The following is a 12269-nucleotide window of genomic DNA, read 5'->3' on the forward strand; positions in this document are numbered from 1 at the left end:
ACAAATCTTCCGATATTCACAGAATATATGGTCTTCAACTCGTCTTTTCCTTGCAACAGTTCGATTCGTGTACACAGTAATATATTCAGGTCTTGGGATCCTTACGGTCCACAATCCAGCAATGCCGGCATCCCAGAACGTACCGAGTATTTACCGAAACAATTGGATCTCATTTCTGTCTCTCTGCTGAATCATTTCTCCGGGTCCTTCCACATCGTATCGCTATATATCTTCTGATGGAATGCCTCCGTCACTTCGAGCGGTGTAGGTCGTTTGTCGCATCTTGTTTTTCCCCGTCTGTCTGTCACTTCAGACGAAACGAAAACGTGAAATGATAACCAATAACCAATCGACGACTCGATTCAGCCTGACCAGCTGGGACACGGCCAAGGAGTGTTCATTTCCCTCCTCTACTACCACTACTCAGGTCCTCCTCCTCCTCCTCCTCCTCATCATCATCATCATCATCGTCTTCAGGAAGATCATCTTCCCTGCCTGACTGGGTGAAGCTAGGCGCTCTCCTCCCTGCTCCCTCCTCCACGACTTGCCAGTTTTATATAACTGTTCCAAATTGTCTTGCGTTTTCCATAATTGCCTCTCCTTCACGCTTCACACATTCCTTTAGTCATTATGGCGTGGTATAATATATATATATATATATATATATATATATATATATATATATATATATATATATATATATGTGTGTGTGTGTGTGTGTGTGTGTGTGTGTGTGTGTGTTATAGATAGATAGATGGATAGATAGATATATAATAGTGATAGGAACAGCCTTACTTGGTCATATCCACACATTAGCTGTCATGTGTAATTTATGATATCAGATCTGTAGTTCATGCCATCATAGGCAACTCTGACATAAAACAAAGTGTATAATTATATCCTTTAGTTATTTTGTATCTTGATTGTGTCACCGGCGGCGCGTGTTGCTGAATTCTCATCCACTTGCCCGGGTTCGATCCCCGGCGCGGGTAGACTTATACCATCGTGTTTGTATGGCGGCCATGGTGCTTGTGTTTATAGTTTGTTGATGCGTCGTATAATTCTAGAAGGATCTTCTCAGGATTCTATAAACATTTTCTTTGTTTTCATATCACAAAAGTTGTTCGAAATAAAAGTTGGATTTTTTTTTTTTTTGGTATCATACCGGAGACGCAGGTCCTCCCGGAGGCACCGATCTCCATTGAAGCTAATCACTGTTCTGAGAGAGGAAACCTCCGCTCCACGTGACTTGACTCACCACACTCACCAGGTGTCGTGTGAGGCGGGTTGATCTTGTGAGGAATGGAAGTGTAAGAGAGGAGTGTGGCAGCAAGCGCTGTGTAAGTGAGAGAAGTGACCATAGTGTATTTGAATGGTTCAGACATAGAGAGAATGACTGAGAAGATATGGATGTCAGAAGTAGAGGGAGAAATGATGGAAGATTGGATTAAAAGAGGCTTTAGGGTATCGGGTTATGAATATTCATGATGGTGAGAGGCGTGCATGGGATAAAGTGAGGCGAAGCTTGTGGTAGACTTTACGATCCATCTGCCACAGCGAAGACATGAAACACTCACTGCTTAGTTTCTTTACAATCTTCCCCACACAGACGCACACATCACCACACTTTATGACCTATTGTCCCGCAGCGGGAGCCCCATAAAGATTGGAGTAGTATATATATATATATATATATATATATATATATATATATATATATATATATATATATATATATATATATATATATATATTCAGTGTCTTCATTGTGATAGTTGTATGGTTTACATGAAGTCTTGGTATGTATTCATTCAATGTCTGTAGTGTTGTAGGGATGACCTCTGACCTAGCCTTGCTAGAATCCATAGGCTGAACATAAGGCCAAAAAGTGTTTCTAAGTTACTAATGGAAAACAGAAAACGTGGTCTACGGGAAACTTTTCCAACACGAACGAACAAAACACGATTTATATGCAAATGACTTGACATATATTTTATGTCAAAAAGTCTGTTTTGAAGAGTAAGATAACATGATGGAAGGAAGGATGGGAGTCTGATTGATGGGAAGGGAGGGGAGAAGTAAGACATGGGAAAGATGGGTAAAGATAGGAAGGGGAGGGATACAGATAGATGACTTAATTGATGACGTAATAGATGATTTGACCGAAACATTACCCTTCTACCTATCATTTCGTATCTTAGACTCAGTTGATTTTTGTCTACTCATTTATATCGTTTGTTATTTTCGTTCATTAAGTTAATTTCTCTTCTCATTTTCTATACAGGTATTCTAATTCTGCTGTATATCCAACGCTCTTCATATTTCTAGCGTTTCCACACCACCTCCTTCTGTGTTGTGGTGCGTGTGTGTGTGTGTGTGTGTGTGTGTGTGTGTGTGTGTGGTGTGTGTGTGGTGCGCGCGCGTGTGTGTGTGTGTGTGTGTGTGTGTGTGTGTGTGTGTGTGTGTGTGTGTGTGTGTGTGGTGCGCGCGTGTGTGTGTGTGTGTGTGTGTGTGTGGTGTGGTGTGTGTGTGTGTGTGTGTGTGTGTGTGTGTGGTGTGGTGTGTGTGTGTGTGTGTGTGTGTGTGGTGTGATCGGGTGTCGTCAACAAGAGATCTGTCTGGACTGTGGCTGCTTGATTACCTCATCACGACAGCATATTGACAGCCAGCCTTCTCCTCTCTTTTTTACTCCTCTTCCTCATTCTATTCCTAGTTTCCATCCTTCTCATCATGTTTTTCCTTCTGTCCCTCTTTCTCCTGTTCTTTTCTGCTTCTCCTGTTTCGTTTTTCCCTCTTTCTTCTTCAGTTTTTCTCATTTTTCTTTTGCTCTTCCTCTTTCTTCTTCTCTCGTCTCTCCCCTCGCGGCTGCCATTGCTGCTGCTGCACTTTACCGTTGTACCTGGCTAACGCGTCCCGTGTCCTCTTCGTCCTTTTTATTATCCTCAGATTTTTTTACACTTCCACTTTTCCTGTGGCTCTCTTGATGCCTCTCGCGTCGCCCTTCCATTACCACAGTCGCCCATTGGTTACCCCAGCTCGGCTCAGGGCTTCCGGGCGCCCTAGTGGCGCACTACCCTCCACAGAAAGAGAAGGTCCCATGCTCACCTTGGTCTGTTCTGTGTTATTATCCTGCAGGGGGCTCCTGATGCTTGCTTACTGGCCCCCGGCACTAGGAGATAACTTTGTTGAGAGAAAGAGAGAGAGAGAGAGAGAGAGAGAGAGAGAGAGAGAGAGAGAGAGAGAGAGAGAGAGAGAGAGAGAGAGATTCTCCGCATCTCTCCCAAGTACGGTCAGTGGCGTCTGCCTGTGTCGCAGGAGTCGCCAGTATGTTTACTCTTTTTCTCTTTTTCACTTTGCTTGTTTTCTTGCGTGAGGAGGAGATGAAGGTGTTACTGGCCGAGTGTTTGTTTATCCTCTTGTGTTGTGGTGGTGAAGAGGCGGGCGAGAACTCGCTGGCAGGGAGGAGGTGGGAGGGGGAAGGGATTTGAGTTCTGGACGCCCTCTACATCATTATATAAAAAGTTAATGCCATCCAGCCAATCACCTGACTCGCCCCACATCTAGTCAAGTCGACATCAAAATATTATTCCAGACGATCCCAACAACACCTGGAAACACCACCATCTCTCACCAAGCGTTTTACTCCCACCTCAGGTGACCAGCACCTATAACCTACCTGTTATATGTAGTAAATTGATGTGCATCGTCTTTTCTGTCAAATATTGAATTTTGGCAGAGTGTGACCGGATGACAGGTGGTGTAGGTGAGGGGATGGCTGACTGTGGTGACGAGACTGGGACGAGGGAGTTAGTGATGAAGATAAATGACCGAGGATTTGTTCTGGTACGGGGGACCTGGTTGTCTGACGCTGGCACAGCGGGCCTGGGGGGTATTGGACACGAAGATGGGGTTGTGGGATTTATCAGTACTAGTCAGTGGTTGATATGGGTCAGTTGTAGGGTTATATCTTTTGCAGCTCATGGGCAAAGATGGGTTATATGGTGTTAGATTGTGAAGTAGAGGAACCCTCAGGTTTAGCACATGGTAGACCTGGCTCTCTCTCATTCTCCAGAGGAGGAACCATGTGGCAAGGGTTCCAAAGAGTGAGAAGGGTAACAAGTAGGTGGTGGTAGTAGAGTCTGCCGAGGGTCGTGAGACCAGGATTAGTGGTGGGTGGTGGAAGGTTCTAACGTGGATCACGGGAACATATATGAACCGGGAAGATCTGTGATAGTCTAACTGAAGGTATGAAGAGAAGATATAAAGAAGCACAAAGAGCTAATGCTGAAGATCCAGAGGAAGTTGATAAAGATGGTACCAGAATGAAGAGAGATGAGTTACAGGTAGAGGCGAGATGCTCTGAATTTGCCATCCTTGAAAAAGAGAAGAGTAAGGGGTGATTCGACCACAACCTATAAGATTCTAAAACTGGTCGTTGATGTAGACAGTGACCAGTTCTTGATAGATGTGGACAGAGAATAATCAGTGAACACAACGTCAAATGAAGCAAGAAACTCCTCGAAAAAGATGCGATGAAGAAGCTATGTATGGGATGTGAGTGATGGATGAATGGAATAGAATGACTGAGGACACAAAATTTAAGATGTATTATCGAAAATTTCGAAACGGTTTCCTGTGATTGTTAAATTCACTCATCGAGGAGCACAAATAGTTAATTACAAATAGATGATTATACATGAACAGGCGTCCGTATTGAAGTTGTTAGCTTTACCGACCATTGGCCAGGTCGGGCCCGCCCATCCAAATTGAAATCCTGGGCTCGGTAAGCGGTCGACGCCCACTTCAGGTGTTCATACTTCCCTCGGGCTGGTGTATATGTGGGTACCTGGTTAATCTGGTGTATGTGTGTGTGTGTGTGTGTGTGTATGTGTGTGTGTGTGTGTGTGTGTGTCGCTCTGTCTTTCCCTGTAATACACACACGGCGGTCAAGCAAACGTGCATATTATTCGGAAAGCATCGATGGATATCAACCACACTGGAAAACTGAATATACAGAAATTTAATGGATCCATGTGTGATGTGATGCAGTTGATTGATATCTACTGTTATGAAGTTTATCCTCAACTTCCATGGCCAGACGATATAATGATTAGCGTATTCGTCTAATATGAAGTAGCTAGGAATATGGCTGGAATGTTGGACGCTCGTTTGCCAGAATGTCAATACAGTTAAGTGTAGTTAGTGTTATTAGAAGGGAATCATGGGGATTGGATGCACTTCATTCCTGTCGGTGTCATACGATGCAATAACCCTGGAGACCATGTAGTGCAACACCTCTGTATCCATCGTCTCCATGTCATGAAATGGAGCAGTAAGAAGAATGTGTATTGGTTATACCTACAGTAAATTCCTTCCGTCGTTCTTTAGGAATATTATCAGACGCCGGTTTTTTGTATTTCTCTGTCTCATCTGTATGTCGGGGTGAAGGGGGACTAGCAAGTGGTGATGCCTCTGGCGCGAATATCCTACTTTGAAATACATTTTTTTTTCTCTCTCTCTCTCCTGCCATTATATCCACCATCTCTCACTATCATTGTAGGAAGGGACACCACCGCTCGGGTCCTGTGCGATCTGGTGAGTGTGTCGTTCAAATTACATTGGTTTAGGGTAAACAGTGTCACACTCATTTCACTTCCTGTAATGTATAAGTTAACCGAGGATTATTAATCATGGTGTCATTATTATGTAGGTTCATGATAAATGAATGGTTTCAATCCAGAAGCATTTGATTTTAATTAATATTATCTATGGATTTAGGCCATTGCCCTATTGCCGGCAGAGAGACTAATACAATTCCAGTAGTAAAATTGAAAAGTATTTCTATTTTCAATTTGCCAGGTACGCTATTGTCTATGTTGTGGCCGTCACATTATTGGGTGCGTCTTGACAGTAACGTTATTGGGTGCGTTTCAGCAATAACATTATCGGCTGCGTTCCGACAATACGAGCCAGAAACACGAAAACCTTGTTAAACTTTACATACGGTAAGGTGAGGAAGGGTGAGACCTGAGGGCCAGAGCTTAAGGACAAGGCTGAGGCTAGAGGACCTGGTGGCCAGACCTCAGAGCCCTTGCCAGGGACGAGAACTCAGGGGCAAGTGTGAAGTTATAGAGCGAGATATTCATTCTTGGGTCACACCAACAGGAATGTATTGTATACATACACATATACACATCCTGTTGGGGACGTTGTTTCCACAGTGGCAACTTCGGTAAAACTCGGGAAAGTTTTGCAAACAGTAAACTTCGAGTTATAAGATTATCATGTATGGAATCCAATGACTTTACTCTGAGAGGTAGTCAGCTATGACGTAACATGACCAGGTGCTCCGCCTCAGTGCCGACAGTGACGTATGAGATATATGGTCATCGTGTTGGAGTTGTCATCATATATCGAGGCATCACGGCCTCCATGCGCCGGTCACTCATTACAGAGCGACATTACTCCGCAGGAACCAAGGATATCATCTCTGCCACATTCCATTCCTTGATTACTTTCCACTGGGGTGTGTGGGCAGGCCGGGTGGCCTCACCCCTATTGATTCCAGTCTCCCGCGGGTCGTCCAGGAATTCCAAACAGTAACACGTCCAGTATCTGGGTGCATTACGGCCTTTGTGGAAGACGCGGGATGAGGATAGTCGATTGTTGGTGTGGAAAAGTCGCATCGAGGCGAATGTTTAAATAAATGACGAACACTTTTAACTTTCAGTTTTCTAAAATCTCCCTGGCCCCTGGCTGCAGTTGACACCTGAAATATGTATTTTTCTTATATTCTTACATGTTCAAGATACGTTCTCTTAAATCATGCTGGTGAAAACATTCTCTTGCTGATTCCAAACACGACGTCCTGAAATCTGGAACGGTTCGTCATGGTTTTAGTGCAAGGTGGACCCTGCCACTCCTTGATGGAAGAGGAATCTCCAGGGGGTTCCTGCGGGGTCCAGGCAGCACCCCCCAAGGGCCGCGCCCTTCGCCTCACACGTTTTAAGCCATTACTTTCGCATACATCCGGCCACGCCCCTGTGTGTGTGGTTAATATCCGGTGGTCAGCGCTACCTGCCGCTCCGTCTTCCCTGAGCTGGTCCCAGGGAGGCAGCAGTGTTCTGGCTTCTTGTTACTGCTTGGTTGGGTCTTCAGTTCTCGCAGCGCCGCTTGAGGTACGGTGGAACCCCGGATGATAGTGAGTGTTATGACCATAGCAAACGTCACCCACTTGGTTTAGCTGGTGGTCGTGGACTTTTCTTATGTTGGCTTTGACTAGAAGTTGTGAATCTTGTTGTGGTTGTATACAGAACTGATACTCGAGCCATTTATATGGTTGTGACCAGTGGTTGTGAGCACGCTCGCCGAGAGGGCTGGGGAAACATTTGTGCACGACAATATGACCCATAAGTACGAAAGAAAGACCCTTGGGTATGATGGTATGACCTTTGACGCATCCACTAACGATCAGGTGAAAGGCCAGATTATCATACCTGAGTCGCTACATCGTGGCTTCAAACTTTGAAAGATTTTACGATTAAGTAGTGAAACGCGAATCGTAATGTCCGTAGACTTATTTCTCTCTCCTACCTAGTTCTCCGTTGACTCGTATTGACTGAACTCATTTTGTTCTTTAATCTGGAGTAAATTTTTTTCATTTCGTTTTATCGAGAAAATCAGTAAGAAAACGTAGTTCTTCACCTGTCAAGATGAATCAATTTCTGTACAACCTGAAGGAGCTTTTCGTCTTTCGTCGTACACCTTTTCCCATGGTTCGACCCCTTGATCATGAGTGTGCGGCTCCAGAGCACATGTCTTTACCATCCTCCAACATGACTGCATGACTCTTGACCACGAAGGTACGACCCTTGAGCACGAAGGTACGACCCTTGAGCACAAAGGTACGACCGCACGAAGGTACGACCCTTCAGCACGACACATCGGGTTGTAATGTCCCGACGACCTTTGACTTGACCAATTCGTGAACGCTTCAGTGCATGCATCAGTTCCTAAGTACATATTAGGTCATGTAAATGATGTGAGAGCAACTCTGACTGTTTACATATGTAGTAAATAGTTAGAAACTCTTTATATCCTACTTGTGTAAATATAAAACTGCTTGTACCCTAATTATGTAAATCAGGAAACATTTGTGCTCTTATAATGTAAATAAGAAATTCTTTGTACCCTAATTATTTAGATAAGATATCTTGTCTTTTGGAAATACTATCCAGTTCATTTAGAAATATTCCCAGAGTGAGAATATATATATATATATATATATATATATATATATATATATATATATATATATATATATATATATATATATATATACACATATATGAATAATCTTTATATCAAGTGATCGTTTCATAGTGGGGAAATGTTTAAAAGCGAAATCCAGAGAAATCCTAATAGCTCCTTTAATTATCGCTCTAACTGGATTAATAGTATATTAGTTTCGTCCAGATAATTAAAACCTGGGCGATGGCTGAATATTAAAGGCTATTTCGTTCCTACCTTGTTCACTCGTTTTCTAAACCTTTCGATATCCTCACTACGGGAATATAATTCTTGAATGAATGTTGGCGACACGTATTTCGCGAACGTATTATCATATATATTTTTCACTTGAATTTGTTACACACGTGGATTTTTTATGTTCCGCTTCTATTCTAATTTCTTTTTGCGTTTTTCTCTATATTTTTATCTTAGATTCCTTGTATTCATTTCCATCGTTTTCTTCCTTGTTCTTTCCTCAGCAGGTCACAGATTTCGTTGCGTCTCGCCGGGCCATTCGTAGAACGTAGCGTTAAACACGAGCATGTTGCAAAGATTTATTGAACCACAGTCGTAATTAAATTTGGAACCAGAGGTATATGTACGTATACAATACCAGGCACCTCACCCTACTACGTATGGGGTCTTCTTTTTCTCTTGAGAATAAATCAGAAGAATTTACTTAGGGAAATACAAAAACAGTAGCCCCCCCTCTCTCTCTTTCTCACACACACACACACACAAGACCCTCGTGGTTCACACACACACGAGATGAGCATCGTTCACTGAAGCCCCATGTCTTGTTGTTCTAAGTCTTCTGCGACCAACTGCGCAGGTAAATAATAATTATTTATCGCCACGCTAAGCCTCAAAAATGGATAATTATTATTTACCACGAGAGAGGGAGTTTGGTAGGTGTTCGTGCACCTGCACACCACACCTTTAAGTTATGATGGTTTATTGACACGTCATGGACCAGCCATAACAGCACGCCACCCTGACGGTAACTTATCATTCGCTGACTCGCTGTGCCTCCGATGTGTGAATGATTACTGATAGCACCCGAGTCCTTGGCTGAATGATCTCTCACTAACAGGTTCTGCAGCGGGGAGACTCGACGTTCATTGATAAGATCTGCACAGGTGCAGTGAATGATTCTTGATGGACATTGCTATCTGGCCAGGATGTTATTATTGAGTGCCATACCAAACGTGGGATGTGTGATCGTTGGCTGACACTAAATCCTCGTTGTGTAATTACCGTTCGCTGGCCCACCAGTATGGACGGGAATGTTATTTCACAGCAACACACTGATGAAATCATCGACGTTTTATATATATATATATATATATATATATATATATATATATATATATATATATATATATATATATATATATATATATATGTATGTATCAACGACCTGAATAGATGATTTTCCTGTAACCTGCAGTCTGGTTGGGTAATCATTCTTTATCGACAGAATTATACTAGGAAAGAGAGGGATTATGGCTGAAATATTCAGGGTTGAATATCGTTGAACACGACCAACCGGTGAAAGAGTTTTCTGATGATGTCAGTCATGAATGATGCTCGTAAAGACGCCCAGGATGGAACGACCAGAAGCCAGAACATGAGGGTAAGCAAGACACCTGGTAGATAAGATGTTGAGAAGAACTTGTGTAGCATCAGAGTAGTGGATAACTGGGAACAGTTGTGGTGAGAATGCTGACATAAAAGTTGTATGATAATAGAGATAGTTCAAGAAATGGTGGCCCCACCAGTGTGAAACTCCGTCTTCATACAGAACAAATAGGGGTGGTTATTCAGGAGCTGACTTTGTGCTGTTATGAGGGCTCAGTAATGAGGCAGGTGAGGAGTGAGGGTAATTATTACCTCCACACGTCCTTAGGTGACAGTTGATGACCTCGTTACTAGTGTTGTGGTGCTGAGCACTGTGCAGCGAGGGCGTGTAGTCATAAAAGGTCATTGATGTCTTGCCTTGTCAGTGGAAAGCATTATCCCATCTTAGACTGGCTGGTGACACCAAGATAGTGATATACCAAAAAAGGTTTGAAAACATAAGAAAATTCACTGAGGTCTGATTTGCTTCTTGTAATATCTGGGATTTCGGTCATATGAGAATAACATAAGGGAAAAGAACTGATCCTGTGTTTCATGTAGGATCGAATTTATGTTTGAAGCATCGAAGACAAACTAATGGATCTCAGTCTTTAGGGAAGTGTCTCGAGGGGAAGTGAATCTCATAGATGATTAAGCTTTGAGTAAAACATCCTGGAATACATCATGATAGATGTGAGGATGAATCATACATTTATCATCACCATGCGAATATTGTTACGTGATAAGGGAGCAGTTCTGCTACCATCTGCTGGTGTTGGATGTACCGACGCTCAACATATACAGTAACCCAACTTTATTTTTGAATATCCAACAACAAACGAACTCAACTTTTTCATCGTTTCTGAAAACATTTCCCCACGATTTTACGTGTGTGGTGATTGTAATTCCACACAGACACACACGCAGACAGACACACACACAGACACACACACACTCACATAGACACACACACACACACACACACACACACACACACACACACACACACACACACACACACACACACACACACACACACACACACACACACACACAAAGTTAGGAATTTGTCTAAACATACAATTCCGCGAACGATTCTCAGCGAAAATATCCCTAAAAACGGAACTGGCTCATCAGTATGCGTAAAAAGAAGGAACACAAAATTCATTACAACAACGTTTGTAATTTGCTCGAGGATTATAATTTTTTTTCCTGAAACGTAGAATAAACCTGATGACTCAGTTTCCCAAGACATGTGGTTATGACAGCTGGTAGACAGACGCTTGTCCGTGTAGCACTGTGGCATTCATCTCACTGGACCAGAATATTTTCTCAGTTGTAAGAATCAGAAAGCAATCAAGGAGTCGTCTGCGAACATGTGAGCCGGATCTGACCGTCTTATAGACGCGACCATCCCCGACCTTCTCCTGGACGGTCAGATGACCAGCAAGTCCTGGGTCTCAGGTCATCCCAGGTCGCAGCCACGAAGAGTTTATCTCTCAGGGGGACCCAGTGGCGGGGGACCTGGAAGATTCTGGGCTGACGAATGTCAGAGGCGGGTTTGTTTCTTGGTTACTCGGACTTTAGGCCCATCAGGTACCAGGGTCGTTATAACCACCACCCGAAAAATCATTAAGACCTTTAGGTGTTCATGGTGGTTCCCAGACCACACTATACCCTCACTGAGGTACATGGCCGGAGGAAGGATGCCTGGGCGTCTGTGTGGATGGAGACCTGGTTGGTGGAGTTCATCGCTCCTTCGTCATCTTACATGTTGGCAGGTACTTTACTCCGTGTCTCTGTCCATCTTCCTCACGATTTCCTGCCTCACCTACTGGTCTCTCAACCGTAGAGAGTTCTTCACACGAGGGAGATTAACCACTCACCGTCGTATAAGCCTACTGAGGCCTGGTTGATAGTCCCTGCTCACTAGGGGGGAAGGAGGGAGGGGAGGGAGACGAGGAAGAAGAAGAAGAAGTGGGGGCGGGGGGCACCTCCTGACTTCAAAGGTGAGGCGATGGTGTTTGGAGGCGAGCAGAGGAGGACAGTGTTGTGTCTGGTCTCCTGGGAGGGTTCCTCGTGTAGTTGTACAACGTAGGTACTAATGGCTTTATGGGAAGAGACCATGATGGAGGTACGATGACTATATGCTACCCAGGCTGGTGCAGCTCCTCCATATTCGTCTGTTTCGTATTTTCCTTCATTTCGTAATAGTTACTGAAGATAATAGCATTATGTAAATGTCTGATAATGTTTTTTTGTACATTGTTCGTACCTTTTGTGTGTGTGTGTGTGTGTGTGTGTGTGTGTGTGTGTGTGTGTGTGTGTGTGTGTGTATAAATTCTGGTCAGACGTCTTGC

The sequence above is a fragment of the Panulirus ornatus genome, chromosome 56 (genome assembly GCF_036320965.1).
Source record: "Panulirus ornatus isolate Po-2019 chromosome 56, ASM3632096v1, whole genome shotgun sequence".
NCBI lineage: Eukaryota > Metazoa > Arthropoda > Malacostraca > Decapoda > Palinuridae > Panulirus > Panulirus ornatus.